The sequence below is a fragment of the Hesperophylax consimilis genome, chromosome 1, assembly GCF_061612785.1.
Source record: "Hesperophylax consimilis isolate HC1 chromosome 1, BYU_Hcon_1.0, whole genome shotgun sequence".
Lineage (NCBI taxonomy): Eukaryota > Metazoa > Arthropoda > Insecta > Trichoptera > Limnephilidae > Hesperophylax > Hesperophylax consimilis.
Genome location: NC_142836.1, coordinates 24,116,060 through 24,138,731, shown reverse-complemented (window position 1 = coordinate 24,138,731; position 22,672 = coordinate 24,116,060). Strand labels below are relative to the sequence as shown.

The window sequence follows — 22,672 nt, the reverse complement described above, 5'->3', positions numbered from 1 at the left end:
TTCAAATCATAATCGCTGATATTCCAAAATGCAAGGAGATTTTCTAGAGTTAAATGCACTTTTGTCCCCAAATCAATTTGGTTTTAGATCAGATCAGGTTAGTGTAGATAATGCTTTACTTGAGTATTTAATCTAACAACAAAACTTTACACTGATCTTCACTCAAATACGAAAAGTACAATCGTTCTAGGCTTGAAAAAAAAGTTCGATACTGTTACTCTTAATACAATGATTAGAAAACTTAATGATGTAGGAATCAATAATCATTGTTTATCCCATTTAACAAATTATTTATTTGATGTACAAATGGTGCTAATTTTAAACCAGAATCTGTGAGACATAGGGTTCCACAAGGAACAGTTATCGGCCCATGATCCAGGTAATGTTAATATTCCAGGAAAACCATTCTCATATGCTGATGATAGTCACACTACATGCTTAATTCTGAAACGAAGATACTGAAAACAACAATAAATTTTAACTGTCGAAGAATGGCTCGACTGGAACCTTTTAATTCTGAACTGTGAAAAACTATTTATATTCCATTATATACTACCAAAAACCTCTAACCAACCTAGGAATTTATTATATATAATATATTTTTTTAGAATTTCTAAAAAAATTATGTTTTGTTTTTACTTGTACAATCAAGTAGAATCACCCCTTGAAGTTAGCTCACTCTACCCACGGACACCTTGTATTAAACATAACAACATTCCAGATACTCCTAACAATCTTTTTTGTGTGTATCATAAATTTTAATTGCTTGATATTCTTTATTGCATTTTTGTAAAGTTTTTTTTTAAATTCTAACAGGAATTATCATATATTAATGTCAAAAATCATGTTTGAACTTTGATGTATGCAAGCAAAGCTTACATTTGAGTAGGTACTGTATATGTCGAGTTCCTCGCCGGTGCATCGGTGCTCAGGTCTAGTTCTTTTGAGCAGACTACTTTTCTTGACATACTCGTACTTGCGTTACATCTGCGTATTGCAGATGGCAATCAATCTGGATTGTTAAGGTGACATAAAACTCTAATAAAGAGGGTTTGCTCGACGCTTACATTTGAATTATTTCTGATGAACGTGTTACTAAAATCTCAAATGTTTCTAGAGGGATCCCATCGAATGTAAGTTATGTATATTTAAGATTAATAAAAACAGGAGCTTATCATAAAAATATTTTATGTAAAACTATTTACATAAAATATTATAAAACGTTTTTCAAACGTCTTCTACGATTCTGGCTTTATTTTGGGGTATTATCTCGTGTTAATTCGATGAACCGCATAACGATTTTGATTTATTTTGGCGATTAGCCTAACCATTTTTTTAATGAGCATTATTAAATTCTGATATTATCAGAATTAATTATGTATCTGTTGCGTTTTAATATTCATATTAATAGTTTATATAAGTGGAAACTAATGTAATCAATTTTATGATAGACAATATAAAGACATTACGTAACTTTAACCATTTATCATTTCACATTGTTTCACACCAAATATATTTATGTAGTATATTATGATCAATTAATACCAGACTGCTATCACATAGACAAACAATAACTTTTTTTAAACATCAAAATGTTTGTTGCTATCTTTTTACCAGTAGATACTTACGTATCTCCAATATAATCATAAAGGTCGTACAAAGCTCTTCAAAGAAGATACTAGATATATTCCGCACCTTTATGTGTGCATTTTTCAAAAGAAAAATATTTGCAGAATTAATTGAAATAATTAATCGTAATTACCCTTTTTATATACGTATGTTGTATAGATAACGAATCACAATCTTAAAGGAATGAATCCATTTGTTGATACTTAGTAAAATGTATTTTCTTAGATAATCAAAATTTAACAACTAAAACGGCGTGTTTTGTTTCATATTATACAGGGTGTCCGGGGTCAAAGTGCAGTAACTTCGGGAGGTGATTCTACATGATGGTAGAAGTAAAAAAGATTTATAACTTTCTTTGAAATTTCAACTTTTAGATGTACTTTTCAGCTACAAACGAAAAATTGCGCCGGCGTATGTGTACTGCATTATTATTGCTTTTGGAACATTTGAAATCGACCGGGCGATCCTATGACTAACACCCGCTACCCTCCCCCCTTTCCCGCGCTTTACAGCTGGTAAATGTGGGTCCGCTCTTATGTACCCCCATTTGAATTTCGTGGACCCCCAAATTTTTTTTATCGCTGACATAGACCCCCAGCAAGCCGATATCGACCCCTGGGGGTCCATATAGACCACTTTGGGAACCTCTGGTATAAAGCATACCTCAATTATATACCACAAATACCCACAATCGGGGAATACCCATAAGGAAGTTTTTTTTCTATCACAGGTGTAGTTACAACCTGTAAAAATTATTTGACAATGCATAGTAATTACAGATTTCCCCTTCGAAAAACCTTTTAATCCACGCGATAAGATAAATACGTAGTTTTGTGAATAAAATGACAGCGCAATAAATATGGAAAATATTTTTGTAGATGTAGAGAAGTAGACTGATTTTTGATTAGTTGTATTTCGCAAGGGCAGGGTTCAATCAGATAATACAAAAGAAACATTTAGCTTTTTTTGTTTATCGTCTAATATATATTAATATTATCTGTGATATTTACTATTATTAGAGATGTCATTAATGATATGATGAAATTGCGAGAAGGTACTCTTGATTGTATTGATTGTGAAAACGCACGTACACGAGATTATGTTTACGCACTTTGCTTCTGTGCGACAGACCAGGTCAAACAAACTACATTCACAAATTCACCTTTCGCCGTAGAGCCCCGCAGTTTTTAGTAACTAAATATAAATGTCTCCATTTGTGATATTGTTTATTTTTATTTTGACCTTTACACATTACATCATCATTGTAGGACTATCGACCACCATACTAGGCTCCTCGTTATTCAAATATATTTTTTTTTCACTTTTATTTTATTTGGTTTTACGCCCAGCCAGGCTTTTAAGTGTATTTTAAGAACAGAACAGAACAGTGAGCAATCGAGAATTATACACAAAAATTTTAAAGAATGCTATAAGAGTCAACTGATAAACTGAATATGAAACAGTATTAACTAAACTTGTAAAACTAACATAAGATAAAAAAAACTTATATCATTGATGTCGCTATTCCAAATTTCTGTAATTTTCAAAAATCTGTTAATGAAAAAATAAGAAAATACACAGATGTAGGAAATGAGATAAAAATAATTTTTACATTTTCAGACTATAAAAATATTACCATTTGTAATTTCGGCTACTGGCATTATACCTAGCTCCCTCATTAAAAACTTAGGCGTATTAGATCTGTTAAAAAATTGATTTATAAAAATGCAAAAATCAGTCATTTTAAATACATGTAAGATTACGAAAGATTTTTTAAATATTTATATTGAGGGATCAGAAGGATTTATAGATCCAGTTAAAAGTTCTACCGAGCCGAACCCTCTGATATGAAAATATCTACAGTCGGTGAATCATTTTCTCATTTCATCTTTGGTGATTTGACGTGTTGTTTTTGGATTATTTTGTATTTATTTTGCTTATATAAACCACATTCCCCTATCTGACATTTTTTCCATCATCAAAGATAGATCCCGCAATGTTTGGTCGGAGTATTGGCACATTGCTAGTCAATCCAAGGGAGCCTGCTATGCCTCAATACAAAGGAATATTCCATCAAAACCGTGGTTTCAGCAATTCCCTCATTTTTCCAAAAAAGAAATTTCTTCACTAATTCGAATGAGGATCGGACATTGTTCCGTTCCTTCCCATCTTTTTAAAATTCACGTTGTTGACTCCCCAGATTGTACATTCTGTGGTCTAGAAGTGGGAACTTTAGATCACATATTTTTTGGTTGTCCCTCTCTAAACAAATATCCTCTCTTTTATCAAGCCTTGTCTAAAATTGCCTCCCCTCCATTCAACATCTCATCTCTTCTAAGTCTGAACTCGACTCCAATTTTCATTATAATTTTGAAATTTGCCTATTTAAATAAAATTAATATTTAAATTCACCTTTGATTTCTCAATAATTTTAAATGATGGCCAAGAACACCCTTGAAAGGTGAAAGCCAGAAATAATGGAAAAAATGCATTTGCATAATGTTGATTTACTAGATGATCATTTGTGGAAAAGTGTGTGGAAGGGTTTAGTTTTTCCTGTGGGGAATTTTTTTTCTTCATTTTTTGTCATTCGTTTTTCTCGCTTTCTGCTGTTCGCTGACGATCTAAAATTATTTCTTCTAATATGAAATATTGAGGACTGCCTGCACCTTCAAGCTGATGTTGATAACATTTCAGAATGGAGTCAACGAAAAAGCTTCATTTCAATGTCATGAAATGCGTAGTTCTGACTTTCACCAGAGCATTTAGACTCACATACCACAGGTACACTATGCTCGGTCATAATCTCAAACGAGTTTCAAACATAAAGGATCTTGGGATTATGTATGAGAATAACTTGACATTTCGTCCTCATATCGAAGGGGTGTGCCAGTCGGCCTTAAAAATGTTAGGTTTTGTTCTCCGAACCGTCAGAGTTTTTCGGGATACCCGTGCTCTGAAGATTTTATACTTCTCCCTGGTCCGCAGTAGGCTGGAGAGTGGTTCGCTTATCTAGAATCCTCATGAGGTGGGGTGCTCCCTCATGTTGGAGAGGATTGTAAGATTTCTCTACATGAGGGAGTACGGCCACTATCCATGGCTCTACCCGACGAAGTTTCTTCTGGGCATGCTGGGACTTCACTCCCTGCAGCTCAGAAGAGAGGGGTATACCGCTACCCACTTATTCAGACTGCTGCGAGGCTATATTGAGAACTCAGCCATTTTGGAGAGCGTGAGTCTCTATGTTCCAGATGACTATCTTAGACAACGTCATCATAGATTATTCTATCTTCCTGCCTGCAGAACTAACCCGCCAATGGTTCTCCCGGTAGGGAGGAGTATATTGCTCCTGAACCAAATCTCCTCCGAGATTGATATATTTGGCGTCAGTGAGGAGAGATTCAGAAGGGAAATTCTTCTGATTCTTGAAAGAGTCTCTCCACATTGACGAGATCTTTCACCGCTGCCTGAATTTTTTTTGGAAATTCCACATTTCTTGAAATTTCTTTTTCTATGTATAAATACTTAAAACAATCTTTTGTAAAATTTATATAACCTAATTTCTTTTATGTATTAAATCCTAATTTGTAATTGTGTAAGAAATTAATAAAAAAAATTATTATTATTAACCCGGACATAAAGTTTTTAGAAACTAGAATAATACTACATGTATGACAAATCACTAAAACTACATTACCAACAATACCAACGCCACTATAATTTGTAGGATTCAACAAATTGCTGGTATAGATTATTCTTAATTCTATTTATTGAGTCAATAAATATATCGATAGTACCCCAAAACTTGAGCACAGATAATGCATCCTAATAGTTAGTGAGTGTGATCTCGATAGAGATCTGGCCAAATATTTGTACGTTAAGCTGCTGCCACACGCAAAGCTCACATCAAAAGTTAATGTACAGCGCATCATCTTTTCTACCGACACACGACGCTATCAAATATTTCTTCCTATGGTAGGAGAGGGGGTCAGTTGAATTCGAGAGCGCCGAGGAACATAATTTCATCTGTCAAAGTGACAACTTTACTTACTGACAGCTTGAGCACGTTTTCGAAATGGATGATACTTGTCGCCTATTGCTGGATCTGTTGGACAGCTCATCCTCAGATGATGATGCCGCCAACTATATAATTATAAATGCTATCTATAAACTTTTTAGATTTTAAACAATCTGCGCGTAAATAGCGCATTTTCACATAACCTAACATAACCTCTCCGTCGAATCAGGAAATTCGCAGTTCGCACGCCGATCGACGAAAGCGACATATAATAAATTATTATAAAATAAGCTCACGTCGATTTCCAAAAATGTCGAAGGCAAAGGCGGCAAGGACCAACACCAGGGCAGGGAACGAGAAGAGAGCACAAGAGCTGACGAGAGCAAACCAGATTACCCAGGAAAACAATTGAAAACAATCAACAAACGAACAAACTAGAAGCTTAAATATGATTTAAGATTTTCACGGCCAAAAATATTTTTGTTATTTGTTTTTGGGGTGTTATGCCGTGTTGCGCTAACTCCTTCTTTAGCCAACGTTTCGGACAGCATTGCAGTGTCCATCATCAGGGCAGATGTGTTATTTGAGGTTGTGTTAAAATGTGAGCTTAAGTATGAGGTTGTGATACCGTGTTGCCAGCTCCAACCCTCTGAGCTAACATTAAAGTATTATTTTTTATTTTTTATTTAGAGTGGTTTTTCTTCGTTTAGCTCTGGTGTAGCCGTCAATTACCGGATACCAAGAACTATTGAGCTTAGCTCCATCGTCTCTATTAATGTTTACGGGATTTTTATGAATTTCAATGGCTTCCGTAATCAGCCGTGCTCTATAAGTTTTGGGTCTCCCCAGGATTTCAGGAACAAATCCAAAGTAATGCCCGGTGTCAATCAAATGCTCGGCAATTGCCGATTTGTCAGGGTGGCCAAGTTTACAAGCTCTGAAGTGTTCTGAAATCCTTTTGGAGATAGTCCGCTCTGTCTGGCCTATATAGACTTTGTCACATCCGGAACAGCTGAGTTTATATACCCCATCTGTTTCCAGAGGAAACTTAGTCTTAGCAGACCTCAGTAAGTCCTGTATCTTTGTTGTTGTTCCGAAGACAGTCTTGATATTTTCCTTTCTCAATAGCCTGGCAATTCTGTCTGTCACATTGTGCACATAAGGCAGGAAGGCACAGCCTTTCGACTCTTGTTCAATTCTGTCTTCGTTTGGTGCAGATTTGGCTCTTATGATTTGCCTTGTCTGACTTGCTGGGTAACCGTTACGCTCTAGTGCATCGGTCAGCTTCGTAAGTTCCGCTCCGATTTTATGTTCTTCACATATTCTGGTCGCTCGGGTCACCAATGTATGGATAAGTCCTCTCTTCTGCGCTGGGTGGTGGTGCGAATCAGCGTGTAAGTACCGATTCGTATGGGTTGGTTTCCTATATACAGTATGCCCTAGGCTACCATCGTGTTTACGCATCACCTCCACATCTAGAAAAGGCAGGATTTTATCTTCGTTTTCCAGTTCCATTGTGAATTTAATTTTGCTGTGGAGAGAATTAAGATGGTCCAGGAATTCGTTCAGTTTCTCCGTTCCATGAGGCCAAATAGCGAAGACATCGTCGACGTAGCGCCACCATACTTTAGGGACAGCCAAAGCTGTGTCAAGTGCCACTTCTTCAAATTTCTCCATAAAAAAGTTGGCTAGTACTGGCGATAACGGACTGCCCATCGCAACTCCCTCCAATTGCTCAAATAGTTCACCCTGAAACGCAAAATATCCCGTTTTGAGGTAGTGTTCAAAAAGTTTGCAAATGTCTTCCTCATATATCTCCCTGAGCATTGTCATGGAGTCTTCTAGAGGCACATTTGTAAAAAGAGACACGACGTCAAAGCTGACCAGAATATCTCCTTCCTCAGTCTTAACTTTCTTGAGCTTACTAATCAGATCTGTGGAATCCTTAATCCACGATTCGGTTTTTCCAGTTTGCATCTGCAGTAATCTCGAGAGGTATTGGGAAAGTTTGTATGTAGGAGCACCAATAGCGCTGACAATCGGTCTCATTGGAATTTCCTTTTTATGTATTTTTGGGAGACCGTACAGGGCAGGAGTTCTAGAGGCTTTTACAAAAAGCTTAGACCAATCCTCTTTCCTGATGCTAGAAGCTTTCACTAGTTCCCTTGTCTTTATGTCAATCTTGTTGGTGGGGTTGTTTTTAATCTTCTTATAGGTGCCGGAATCGCACAAAAGGTCTTCCATCTTCTTTGTGTAGTCTACCGTATTAATCACTACAGTGGCATTTCCTTTATCGGCTGGCAGAACCAAGATTTCCTCATTGGCGCGTAATTCTTTTAGGGCCGCAAACTCTCCTTTCGTGATATTGGGGCGGGGTATTTCAGCCCTTTTCAAAATATGGCAAGTCTCTTGCCGGATGTCCTCTGCTTGCACCTCTGACATTTTGTGTACTTTCATCATTGTATGTAGTGCAGTCTCTACACCACATACGATGGATTCCACAGGTATCTTTTTGGGGGCCACTGCAAAATTCATCCCCTTTGCCAGCACAGAAGTTGCGTCTGGGCTCAACGCAAGGTTCGAAATGTTGATGACAACTTTATTTTGATCGAGTTGTTTTCGATCACCTTTTTTGTCTCGGTTAAGCCTTTCAAACTTTTGTTTCTGTCTCGCATCTGTTGACTGCTTAGATCTTGCTGCTTGTAGGTAAGTCATGTTGTCAACTTTTCTCCAGTCTTCTTCGGTAAGGGTTGCACTTAGGTGCAGATGTAGAGCGAAAAGGTCCCGAGATACTCCATCCAGCTCGCCTCGCACATTGTGGATCCTCTCCCTTAATAGTGCAGCCTCCGCTCTTTGGAATTCTATCTCTATCTGCTTTCCGGGATGTGATGTGTCTTTTTATTTGGATGTGTACTGGTACAATCGATTCTTCTTTACACCTCTTGAGAAAAGCAAGGTTGCCCAATAAATGGTTCCTTCTCTTCCTCAGATTCTCCAATCGTCGTACCAGTGTGTGAACTTCCTCCCCATAGAGGTTCGTCAAATATGATTTAAGATTTTCACGGCCAAAAGTATTTTTGTTATTTGTTTTTGGGGTGTTATGCCGTGTTGCGCTAACTCCTTCTTTAGCCAACGTTTCGGACAGCATTGCAGTGTCCATCATCAGGGCAGATGTGTTATTTGAGGTTGTGTTAAAATGTGAGCTTAAGTATGAGGTTGTGATACCGTGTTGCCAGCTCCAACCCTCTGAGCTAACATTAAAGTATCATTTTTTATTTTTTATTTTGAGTGGTTTTTCTTCGTTTAGCTCTGGTGTAGCCGTCAATTACCGGATACCAAGAACTATTGAGCTTAGCTCCATCGTCTCTATTAATGTTTACGGGATTTTTATGAATTTCAATGGCTTCCGTAATCAGCCGTGCTCTATAAGTTTTGGGTCTCCGCAGGATTTCAGGAACAAATCCAAAGTAATGCCCGGTGTCAATCAAATGCTCGGCAATTGCCGATTTGTCAGGGTGTCTCACACGACGGAGAGGGGGACGCATAACTTTTTAAATATCGCGTCGGGAGCGGTTACGTAAAATAAATTCGGTTAGCGAAGTTCAGAACCACACTTATAGCGCGTTATCTTTTTACGTGTGTCGGGTCTGTATGGGATTGTATGGCGAGCGCTATTGTGCTTTATATTATCTGTTGATGTGAGCTTTGCGTGTGGCAGCAGCTTTATACTATTTTTAGCTTCCAGATGTTTCTGCCGGACATCTGGAAGCTAACAAAAACTATCCCTATTTACAAAAAGGGTGACAAATGTGAAATCCGAAATTACCGACTGGTTGCCATTCTATGGTCCATATTAAGCCAATGCTTGATGATCGTCAACAAAGATATAGACCCCAGATGTCAGTTACAACTAACATCCTATCAATCTTACATTTTTTTAATCAAAAACTCTTGATAACAATATGTGATTTATACATTGTGTTTATAAACTATAGTTTATGGAATGATTGTATCAGTCTTAAAAGGTGGCCATAATAAATAGAAGCTGGTAAGGGTAAAAAAATAAAAATATAGAAAATTTTAAATTGTTTCAATATACCTACCACAAATTGTCAGTTTAAAAAAATTGAAATATTTGAATAAATGTACCAGCTTAAAAGAATACTAACTTTAAATTGCAAAACCAGTCATTCTAATTACATCAGTTTATAATTAAAAAAAAAAGAAAATGAATATAAAATGAAAAAAAGTTACAAAAATGATCTAATCTAAAGTAGTTTTGCCGTTATAAAGATTAGCCGCATAATCCTTAGAAGAAAATTTTGATAGGAATAAAAGTTTATTTTCTCGAGAATCTCGTTTTTATTGAAGTTTGACGAACATTGAAATTGATTTAAAGGTATTAATTTTTAAATGAATAGGTATTTTGATTACTGACTTTGAATTGTGAAATACCTACATACCTACTTACACATGCTATGTATGATAAAAAATTCCACAGACCGCAGGCCACCTTTACGTATCATCAAATAATAATCCACATTATTATTGATAAGATTATTAATTTTCAGATACCCAGATAAATTGTCTTATTTCATTTTAAAGACCCAGAAATATCAAAATCGAATAATAATTGCGTTTTAAATAATTGGTTGCGCAATACATTTTAGATCAAGAGTGTGATACTACGAATTTGTAATCAGGGAATCTGTAGTAGGTACATAATATACTAGTATTTCTGTGATGTAATGTTGATTACCTCGACTTGACAGCTCGCAAGAGTCGCAACGCTAATGCGCTCTGGCCGAATAAAAAAATGAAAATAAGGATATAAATAAAAGCACTATCAAACACGATGAAATGCAAAATGGTCGGGCTGAAACAGGACTTCGATAAGCTCAGTCAATAATATTATGTTAACAGTATAAATACTTAGGACGGGTTGATTCTGAGAATTTGAACAATTTATCAAATATCAACCTTCATTTTCGGGTTCTGTGAAAGTCCTATTCAAGTTCTGTTATTATATCATTATAGGCTCGTTGCTTGAAATAAAAAAAAATAAAAAACAAACGTTAAATTTGATGAATTGTTCAAATTCGCCGAAACAACCCGTCCTAAATCATTGAAGACAGTTCTCAAACGAAAATCTGTTTGAAAAGAAAATCATCTTGAAAACCTGATCTTCGTTTGGGAATCGCTAATATTATCTTCAATGATTAAATTTTACAATTTCATCAAGTTATTCCAAAAATAAAGTATAAATACTGTTGTGTGCATTGAGGTGTGTAGAAAGTGCGTTCGCGTAAACTAAATTTATGCGCATATATATTTTGGTTCCCTCAAATCATTCATCATAATAAATAGAATAGCAAAATTTTGTTTTTGTTTTTGGTTTTTGGGGTGTTATGCCGTGTTGCGCTAACTCCTTCTTTTAGCCAACGTTTCGAACAGCTAAAGAAGGAGTTAGCGCAACACGGCATAACACCCCAAAAACAAATAACAAAAATACTTTTGGCCGTGAAAATCTTAAATTACATTTAGCAAAATTTTGAAAATAAAACAACACCTCTCCTAAACTTCAAAATTTTTGATTAGTTTCACTAATTTTTAAATATTGTCTCCTGTAAAATTTCGTGGCTTGAAGGATTTTACCAAACCACAGTCGATATACTCGTAAATATAACACAATGGTTGTATATCGATACTATACTAATGAATTTTTTCAGCTGAATAGGAATAAATTATTATTTAGTTTCATCCTTTAATATAATATAATTCGTTAAAGTGGGATATTTAATGTCCTCATTTTATAAATTAAATAATAATATCATTAAATACATAAAATAAAAACTTGAAAAAAGTTGAAAACAATAAAGATATTATTTTTGTTAATGAAAATAGGAAATAGAACTGGGCCAAGGCCACAAGTCGCAGGAAAAGCTTTAGATAAGGAAAATTTAATATTTACTTTATTAAGCATCCTTGACATTTTTCATAACAATCAACTATTTAATTGATGGCCAGTATCTACTTCCCTAACTACGAGTATCTCGTTAGGGAAGGTTATAGAAAATCTAGGTTTATTTGTTCGATCCCATAACAGACATGAAAAATTCCACTGCTTTCCATATGGAATGTGTAGGATTACACTCACTTTCCTGCGTATCAGATTAAAAATTCATTAGCATAAATATTAAATCTTTTCGTTAAAAAATATATATTTCCTCTTTTATAAGTGTAATGAACGAATATCTAAATGTATGAATGAGACAGCTGATTAGGCCGAATAGTATAAATGGATAGGTTTTCTTTTGTTTCATGGCTTTTTACCAGTTCCTTCCTTCTAAATAACATGTACCAATAGTGCGACAATAAACATGTAAATAGTGTTACACACTGCAGTGTTATTATTGTAAAGCTACTTACTCATCATTATTATACGAGATCATCCAATGATGATATAAAACGAGGAATCAGTCAGTAATTAAGTGATACGCGCTCTATATCTCGTACACTCGCCTGGTATCGTAGATCTAGCCAAATATTTGAATCAGTAAACACGTTTACGAGGCATTTCTTGTGTTCTTCTACAGTCTACGTATTTCATCTTCCGAAGACATTATACATAGGTGAAACCACTGTCACGCGTAATAAAACGAAATGATAGCAGATATTAAAAAAAATATTTATATTTTCAGAATTTATTCTTTGTCTTGATCATAGGAATGTGCAATAACAATAGAAAAATCGCGTTGAGAACTGAATTTTACATAGCGGCCCGTTCTCGCTTGATATGTTCTAGTATTTCTTCTTCCTTAACAATTACCGGGAGTTCATTGAACATTTTAAAACCTTTATAATAAATATTGTTTTGTGTTCCCGATAAATTTGTTTTAGGAAGCCTAAAATCGTTGCAGTTTCTCGTAGGATATAAATGAACTGTACTATTAATTCTGAAATTCTTTGGCATATAGTCAGGTAACATTTCAATCAACTTTGTGTTTCTTATCCACAGAAAAGTCTAATATCACGGATCTATGAAGAGATCTAAGATATTCTATAGAATAGATAATGGTAGATTCCGTCTTAAGTCTTTTTAAAAGAAAAATATTTTTAAATAAATACGTAGTTTCTAAATTATCATGAATACAGTTATTGTTTTTCTGATTCGCAACGTTGGCGAATTATCAATTGCTACAATGATAACGATAATAAATATTATCTGCTGGAATAATCGATAATCCGTTTACTGAGTTGATAAGCAAGAATGTTTCAGCTTAGGAAATTTTTTATTAACCGGTATCAGTAAATTAATTTCCATTCATACATTCCTGGGTTCTTTAAAACAGTCTAGATCTAGTAACATAGCATTATACTCGTGTAATATTCTGCCCAAAATTTAATTTACTGTATTGCATTTCGAATTTACACAGACTACGTAATTTCACTTACTTACACTTTTGGATATTTCACATGGGAAATATTATTTGAAAATTAAACAGGATAGATAAATCTATGTTTTGAGGACAGATTAGCACCTATGAGGGTAGATGAGTATGGAGAATAAAAGGGGATAGGGAAGAGAAAGGTTAGAAGGTTTCTGGCATTAAAAAAGGCTGAAACTATTTCAAGAAACGTTTCGATTCTGAATGTTTGTCTTTTACCAGGGTGATACTGAGAGTGTCTAGCACTAAATAAACACACTTTCCAAAGTGAGATTAATTTTTAATTAATAATTCCCATAAGTCCTGATCGCAATCACTAATTTCAAAAGTTCTTTGTTGGTCAAACCTGAAAAACTTTTGCAAAGGAATTAATTAGTGAATATCATCTCTAATATCCGGAAAAACCATTCATAATCTGCTTTTTCACAGTTAGCGCTATTTTAATTATTTTTGAAAAAAATACTTTTTGCAAGTTATTTGATTGCACCCGTACATGCGCAATATAAATATGAATAAATAGTTTCAACCGTATTACTCAATTCTTTCAAGAAAAGCATTTAAATATAATATAAGTTGGAAGAGTAGCGATTAATCTTAGTGCTAAGCCACTAGCCACAAGTTATAAGTTTAAATTATTTTTTTAAGCGCCCTCCAGGTGATTTTCTCACGAAAACGGCGCTATACAAATGATCCAATCGTTATTATTATCACTATGATAAATATAATAAAACCTCAGCACGGTAGATCCCAGTTAGGATATCATTATTTCCATTTGTTACAAACAGATAATAAAGCACTTATTATTATTATAGTATCTGTGATTCAATCCAATATTATATTTTTATGCCTCTCTTGAAAGAATCGAGTATGTATACGGACAAAACTATTTATACTTATTCATATTGGGTTTGTACAGGCGCAAACAAATAGTTCATCTTAATATTTAAAAGCGTTACTTGCAAAAAGTTACATGTCTAGTTAATGTTTTACAAGACGTACATGTCTATTTAACGATTTACAAGACGTGCATGTCTACTTAACGATTTACCAGACGTACATGTCTACTTAACGATTTACCAGACGTACATGTCTATTTAACGATTTCCCAGACGTACATGTCTACTTGACGATTAACAAGACGTACATGCAGAGGTCGCTCCAGGGGTCAAGAAGTGGAAGGTCAATCGAAAAAAAATGAATAAGAAATGTTAATACATATTCCTAATGCGTAATGGATACCATAAAAACGCCAATGTTTGTAATTAATTTTCCTGTACTCACCCACTTGTTCTGAAGCCGGTAGAACAATATTTTTCAATTTAAGATTATTTATTTACACATAAAACTAATTAATATTTTTTTCTTTTAATGGTCTTTTCTTATCAAAAGTTTTAATTTTAATTTGTATAAACTCTAAACTCAGTCAATTCATTATCAGTAGACATAAAAAGTAAACAATGAAAGCAAAAGTGCATACACAATCAATTTATTGCACCCTCAAATGCACTTATAAAAATGATAATTTTGGTTTTTAACTTATTTATTTATCTCTCTTGTAACATAAACTAATTGTCACTTTATCTTAATATTTTATTTGTCATGATCAAAGATATTAGAAGAACGAGATATGCTATGTTGGCCGCCGGACCGTAGCCGGAGTACTACCTAATTAGGGTACTTTGAACGGTATCGGGACGTGTACGTACAGAAATCTGTTCTATGTATTAGTGCGGATACCTTAACGTAAGCGAAGGTGTGCAGTAGTATTGGTGAACAAAACCGGCGACACTCGGCAAAACAATTCCACACAGTATGAACTGCTCATAGCACATCTCGTTCTTCTAATATCTTTGGTCATGATTCAATGAACTGTTTGCGATTTCTTTCGATATGATATCCATAGAATTTGACATTTTAAATTATTCCATGCAAATTACGTCAAAAATGGTAATCGTAATTTCACGTTCAAGATGGCTATCATTTATAAAACAAAAAACTTACGACTGACATATTTTCACATCTCCCTCTAATACTTTAATAATCTTAGGTCGTAGATATTTGTATTTCAACGCGGTCATGTCCGAAAATCCATTTAAAATAAATTTTGAATGATACTAAGCATACGTCAGACATGATAGTGTTTACCTCCTTTGTCAGTATAGCAAAGAGAAAGAAAGGAGATAGTCTGGGACAAAACTAGAACTGACCCACGCTAGGTACATACAGCAGCTTCTCATTTGCAAGCAAGATGGCGCTGGAACTCGCTATTACCGTACAATATTTAAAAAAAATCCCTTTTTTATATTAATATATTTTATACTTTGACTAAAATACCTTCGTAGACGAGCCACTGCGTACATGTCTACATAACGGTTTTTAAAAACGATTTCTATATTCAAAGAAAAAATATTATGTTTTTGAATTCTGGATTTTTTAGATCATGAATGGATGCCTAAAAAATAGTGCTACTTCAAGAACATGTAATTTTGAAAATATTATTGGTATATTCTACATCTACAACCTGTATACACGGAGAAAAATGACGGCTTTTTAAAATTAAAATAGTGTTAAAAATGTGAATGCATGACAATTTCCTCGTAAAATATAAGTCGTTCAGAATATATCTGAACAAGTTTTCATGCATGTGGCCTTGTCCGAATATATACAATGGACGAGGTGCAAAAATATTATAATTTTTTTAGAACACCTATTGCGATTTCCTCATAACATATTCGTGCTTTACTGATAGTTTGTTATGAAATTTGTCAATCCATTCGTTATAGGCCTCCAGTCCCGGTTTTCACAGGAAAACGAATAATTTGACCATATTTTTAATAAATTAACAATATTTCATATCATTAAGTATTTTCCGTATATCCTACGTCAGAAAACAGCCAAAATCGACTGATTAAATATTTTAAAAATAAGTAAATCTGTTAAATTCAGATTATCCAAGGACGGGTTGTTTCGGAGAATTTGAACAATTCATCAAATTTCAACGTTCATTTTCAAGTTCTGTGAAAGATATTTTTAAGTTCTGTTTTATTTTCAGTTCTGTCAAGCAACTAGCCTATAATCGTCCTTAGGACGGGTTGTTTCGGAGAATTTGAACAATTCATCAAATTTCAACGTTCATTTTCAAGTTCTGTGAAAGATTTTTTCAAGTTCTGTTTTTATTTCAGTCTTGTCAAGCAACTAGCCTACAATGATATAATAACAGAATTTGAATAAGTCTTTCACAGAACCCGAAAATGAACGTTGAAATTTGATGAATTATTCAAATTCTCCGAAACAACCCGTCCTTAGTGTTTTTTGTTCACCCAGGGCTCATTAATAACACATTGAACTATGAAAATCAGGTCAGCCAAAATATAAAATATTATGATCTAAACTTAGTCAAAGCGCACATAAGTAATTAATTATTTACTATGTAATTATTGAAGACAATATTAGCGATTTCTAAACGAAAATCTGAAACAGAAACATCAGAAAAGGATACGGTCACATCTAGGACTCGAACCCAGGACCCTTGTCTTTCCGGGACACCGCTCTACCACCGCTCTATCCCGGCATGACAAGGGTCCTGGGTTCGAGTCCTAGATGTGACCGTATCCTTTTCTGATTTTTCTGTTTCAGATTTTCGTTTAGAAATCGCTAATATTGTCTTCAGTAATTAAATATTGCAATTTGAGGTTTTAGTCAATAAAGTTATTCCGAAAAATAAATATTTACTATGTGTTTAACTAGGACTTAAAATCAATGTAACTTTTATAATCCGTTGATTAAGTTCAGAATTACCAATCCAACATATTGGAGGAAAAAAATCGCAAGTTAGAATTATAATGACTTATTCAATATCCCTTGCAAACAGTACCAATCACCATCTAGATTTAATGTAGCTAGATAAAACTAATTAAAACTTATTAGAAATCTTCGTTGTCTAGATTTTTTTCAAAGAATACTGATAGTTTTTTTAATGAAAGTAAGGCACACTGGGCGTACGTAGGTACGCAGCGTAAGCAACGCTTCAAGAAATATGGACAATTTACAATCCGTTATTTTCTATGGAAATAGTAATTTTAAAAACACACGTGTGACACGCAATATTTTACGACGCTCAAATCTGATCGGTGTGGGCCGTGTGAACGAAAGATAGCGGTGATTAAAGACCTTCCAATAAGTTGATTTCACGTTTAAGGTTGTGTTTGTTCAGGTGATTGGCGTTTACTGACATTTATCATCGTTTTGTTGAATGGGAGATTAACAACTAATATATCTTATAAGATGTTACGAAGTCATTAATTACAGCGCCCTTGAGGTGATTTTTCACAAAAACGGCGCTCTACAAATTATCCAATTATTATTATTACAAGGGAATGCGTCAACTATGTCAACTCAATTTATTAAAATTATCTGAACGTAGAATAGTTAATGACCTAAAATGTTTATATAAAATCATAAATTCAATAATTGACGGCCCTATACTTGATTTCTTTACATGTACCTCGCAAACCAACATCGAGGCATTATCTACCGTTCTATTGTGATAACTCCAACACAGAATCACAATTCTATACCCCCGTTCGCTGTATACAAAATTTGGGTAATGACTATAAAGATGTTGTTGATATATTCAACACATCATTCACCAAACATAAACAAGTCATTACCCAATTTATTTCAGAAAGAAGAATATCAAATATAATATAATTTAACTATATAATCTAAGTAGCTCTGTTAATCTTACCAAAGTTTTGTAATTTTCCATTATATTTTTCCATCTTGCATGGCGGAGTGTCTAGTTTCCACTTTATTTCGTTTTGACATTGTTTTTGTTTAAGTGGTTGTGTTTTATTATGTCTTATATTTTCTTTTTGATTTTGTTTTTTGATTTTACTTTGATTTTGTTTTCTTTTTGATTTTGTTGTGTTCTTTGAAAAAAAATAAGAAAATAACACGTAAAAGCCTAACCGGGCGTGAATTTATAAATAAATAAATAACGTAAAATCCATTGAATATCGCGATCCTTAAAAATAAGACGTCAAACCGCATCATTGCAAGATTCCCAACAGCTCTCTACAGTCTGGAGCAAGTGAAACTATAGCATGCCCAATTTTTGTTTGTTGTGAGGCTGAAAGCATTGGGAGGGGGGAAGAGATGAGGAAGAGCACGACCATATCTGGTCTGACCCAGATTCAGACACTGACGAATAAGTAACGAGTAGTAGGTATTTCCTAAATCCCGACCTTCTTCCCAAATATATAATGTTAACAACTAGGAAATCTGATGATGGACATTGTAATATTGTCCGAAATGTTCGATAAAGAAGGAGGTAGCCCAACAAGTTTTAATACCCCAAAAGTAAATCACTATAATAATTTTGGCCGTGAAATTCTAAAATCATATCTATACCATATTTGTCATTATAAAGAATCAGAGTTCAGTTATTCGCTTTTGGATAACAAAAGAGTTTATTGATAAGATTTGATTATATTTAATTAACTTATCTTTTTTTCCTTAAACTTGTGATTAATTATGGAAATTATTTGAAAATAACGCGAAGGAAATATCTAGACGAAGCGATTTTTTTAAAGTACTGTTAGATAAATTTTAATCCATTGATCCAAAATGTTACTCATATAAAAGATATTTTCTTTCCATCTAGCGGATGCAAACATGCCAATGCATTCTTTATTATTATTGTACTTGTATACTTGACTATTATTGTACTTCCATCCCATACATTACGAGTACATTTGAACATTCTTAGAATATTGTAAAAGTTTCTATATATTTATTTGGTATCCCGTCAGAGAACACAGTAAATAATATATCGAGCCATATTCGCCAAAAGATCGTAAGCAACAGTTTTTCTCAAATAGAAATGCAAAATCATGTGTTTTTGGTTTGAAAATTTGGTAGCCTAGAAATGTTTCAGATGCTTTAATTAAATATTGCGAATAGAATACATCTTGGCCTTTGAAATAATAGAGTATTTTTTAGATAAGTCTTTTTATAAGCTCAGAAAAAAATAATATAAAGGCAAATGAAAACTGCTTTAAAGGTCAAAATCTACTACTTACGAACCCATTTTCGGTTTTGATTTTATTGTATAGTGTGGCAAATTAAGTTATTTATAAAATGATAGAAAGAAAATTTAATATTTATGCCTGAACATCCACAAAATTAAATAAAAGGCACTTTTTGGCCATGTTTTTTTTCTTGCATAAATCAAAACAGGCGGTTGGTGTTAAGCGGGAATTTAAACCTTATCGCTATCTATGTAAGGATTGATATTGATAGCGGCTCAATTTAAAATACGAGTATTACACGACGTAGTGCATCGTCTTAAAGTGTCCTAAACGCCTAGACGCACCGCCTCAATTTTTGAAAATACCTAATGGATGCTGTGCATTTACAGGGTGTAACTGCACGTACCCGAAGGATTTTAACCACCGATTCCCGAGCATATTTGCTGTACAATATGTACATTTCATTACACTTTCTGATGATATTTTTTTCATTTAAAAACAAAAATTACATTTTACCATCATACGTCGCAACATAAAATTATTCAAATACAAAATGATATGGCTAAAATAAACGAATTTGATGAACGCTGTTGTATAAATTGTATATTATATCAAAAAGAAACATATAAGAGGAAGATTGTTGATAAGTTTTCAGTGGCTGGTGCCTTTATCTACATATAACTATGTTTGATTTTAAAATAAGTTTGGCGTGTAATATAATACAGGTTTTCCAATAAGAGGTTTTATTTTGATTTTCAATCGTAAAAGATCAATGGTTTTGTTGCTTGTGTGGCACATAGTGCCGTCTTGTTGAAAGTAAACGATGTCCAGATCAATACCATCCAATTCCGGCCATAAAAAATCATTAATCATCTCTCAATAGCGCAATCCATTCACCGTAACTGTTGCTCCAGCCTCATTTTCGAAAAATTATGGTCCAATGACTCCGCCGGACCATTTCGCTCCAAACAGTCACACGTGGAGGATATAGAGGCTTTTCAGAGTGCGACAATTTTGCTTGTTGACAAGCCACCGAGGTGGAAATGGGCTTCATCACTCAACATGATTTGCATTTGATTCACTAAAGTGAATTTTAATAATTTCAATGCGTTTTTGAAGCGTGTATCGTTCCATTTTTATTAATAACGTAATTTCTATCTGTCAAATGTCAAAAAATGACAGCTTCAAAAGTAACATCTACCGAAATAGCGGGCTATTCAAAATAACACCCCTTATTGGAAAACCCTGTATTACATCGGCAGAGTTGAATATTGATTACCGACGTGATGTTTATTTTTTTTTGTAAATATATTTTATATTCCTTTAAAATTATAACATTTTACATCAAGTGGATTATAAGATGTTATTTATTATATTATGATTTTTTATAAGCACTTTAATTATATTCTGTTACCTACTTACTAATATTTGGACTTCAAAACATTGAGACATAAACTACTAAAAATGGAGTTCATATTGTTTTGTATTCTCATGGAAATTGCCTTAGAAAAATTAAAATCGTTGCAGCTTCTCGTAGGATGGCCATGAACTGCACTACTAATACCAACATTTTTATATAATGATAAACTTATGTTTATAAGACAAGTTTTTTATGCATAGCACAAAGGATGACGAATTTTTAAAAGAAATAATTAGTCGCCTGAAATATCCATACAAATTATAAGGCTTTTCAGGCGAAAAAATATAGTAAGCAGTAATTGTTGATTGAATTACTAGTACATATTGAATTATTTGACGTATTTCTAAATAAGACGACGTAGCTCAGTGGTCCAGAGCACCTGACCGGACATCAGAAGGTGCGGGTTCAATTCCCGTCGGCGGCATTAATTTTTACCTGGGAGATATTTTCAATTTGTATTGATATTTCAGGCGAATAATCATTGCTTATAATAATTTGTTAGTTTTTAACAGTTATAAATAAATATTAAGGTATTATAGACTAAACTTCGCCACTCACTAAGCATATTGAGTTGGTGGTACATTATTTTTATTCTAGTTTGTCTGATGCAGCACAATATTATATATGTAGTATTGGTGAATTATAATGAGAATTAGTGGTTGTTTTTGTAAAAATGAAATATTTGACATAGATTTCGCTTACGTACGTGGACGTCAACTATTTAAGAAACTAACTAACCATCACGCCGTTTCCCCGCAGGGGTAGGCAGAGAGGACGGACCGCCAAACAACTCGGTCTTGGCACACACTCCTTGCCTCATTCACATTCATACATCGTCTCATACATACTCTTCTATTGTTCTGACTCTTGACATGGTCCGACTCAAGTATCTGATTCACTTGGTCGTGCCATGTCTTCCTCGGGCGTCTCCGACTTCTGCTACCATTCACATTTGCATCGTATATTCTCCTTACACTCCTTTCTTCGCTCATTCGCTCTACATGTCAAAACCATCTAAGCGTCCCTTTCTTGATCTTACTCATTACGCTTACATCAGCCTTGCACTCATTGCGAAGCTCCACATTCCTCACACGATCATACATGGTTTTACCACACATACGCCTCAGGGATCTCATTTCAACAGCATTCAATCTACTTTCATCCTTTCTTTGCCAGTTCCATGCCTCACTTCCATACATCAGGGTAGGTACCAGCACTCCATTGCGGACTGCTAACTTCGCTTCTTTGGAATTTTTTTTGTTAGCGCCAACTGCGTTCAGTCCTCCATTAATTTAAGCAGTTCCTAATACAAATCCAATGGATTTTAATGTTCTTAATACATATTTATACAACTATAACACCCATGTGGTTAATTTCACCATCAGACTTTAAATTTTAAGTGTCATTGAAGTATATTTATATTTATACCTGTATAATTTATATTGAACATTGAATGACTTTTTTAACTTTGTAGAATCTTGTGGTTTGACTTTTTATATATTTAACTGATACTACGAAAATAAATGAATAACAGATTATTTTGCAATAATGTCCAATCATACCGATATCAGCAGATTGCAATAATTCATTTACGTCACTAATTACATGTACTACGTCATTGATAAGAATTAAAAACAAAATTACCCAAAATGGGATCCTTTACAATTTAGTTGGTACAAATTTATACGACTCAGTTTAGTTCGATTTGACTAAAAGATATCATCTGTCCGGAATCGTATTTAATTTATATAGGAACATGTACCTACAAATAGAGGATTATTGCTTGGCAGAATTTACCTACCTATATCTATCGACCAACGCGTTAGAAGCCCAACTAAGAAAAATATTTAGAAATGCCATATTTTTTTGTTGTGTTTTTTTTTTCAAATTTCCAGAAATCAATCTCTTAGTGGTTTCAAAATTCGTGCAGAACCTATTCAGCAAACTTATATATCTACTATTCCTGTTCAATCTATTTTTTGATTTTGAAATGCGTGCAGAACTTATTCAGTAGAATTATACTTGCACTACTCCTGAATCAGTTCGTAGGTGGATTTTGAAATGCGTGCAATATATATTTAGTAAATTGACATCGATTATAAGCGGTAATTTCGCGATTGTTAAT

The 22,672-nt window shown here is 34.0% G+C and overlaps 1 protein-coding gene across 1 annotated transcript in view; it reads right to left on the bottom strand.

Annotated features, from left to right (window-relative positions):
* Positions 1-22,672, bottom strand: part of LOC149426496 (uncharacterized) — an 88,524-nt gene that overhangs the window by 6,418 nt on the left and 59,434 nt on the right. The window lies entirely within an intron of this gene.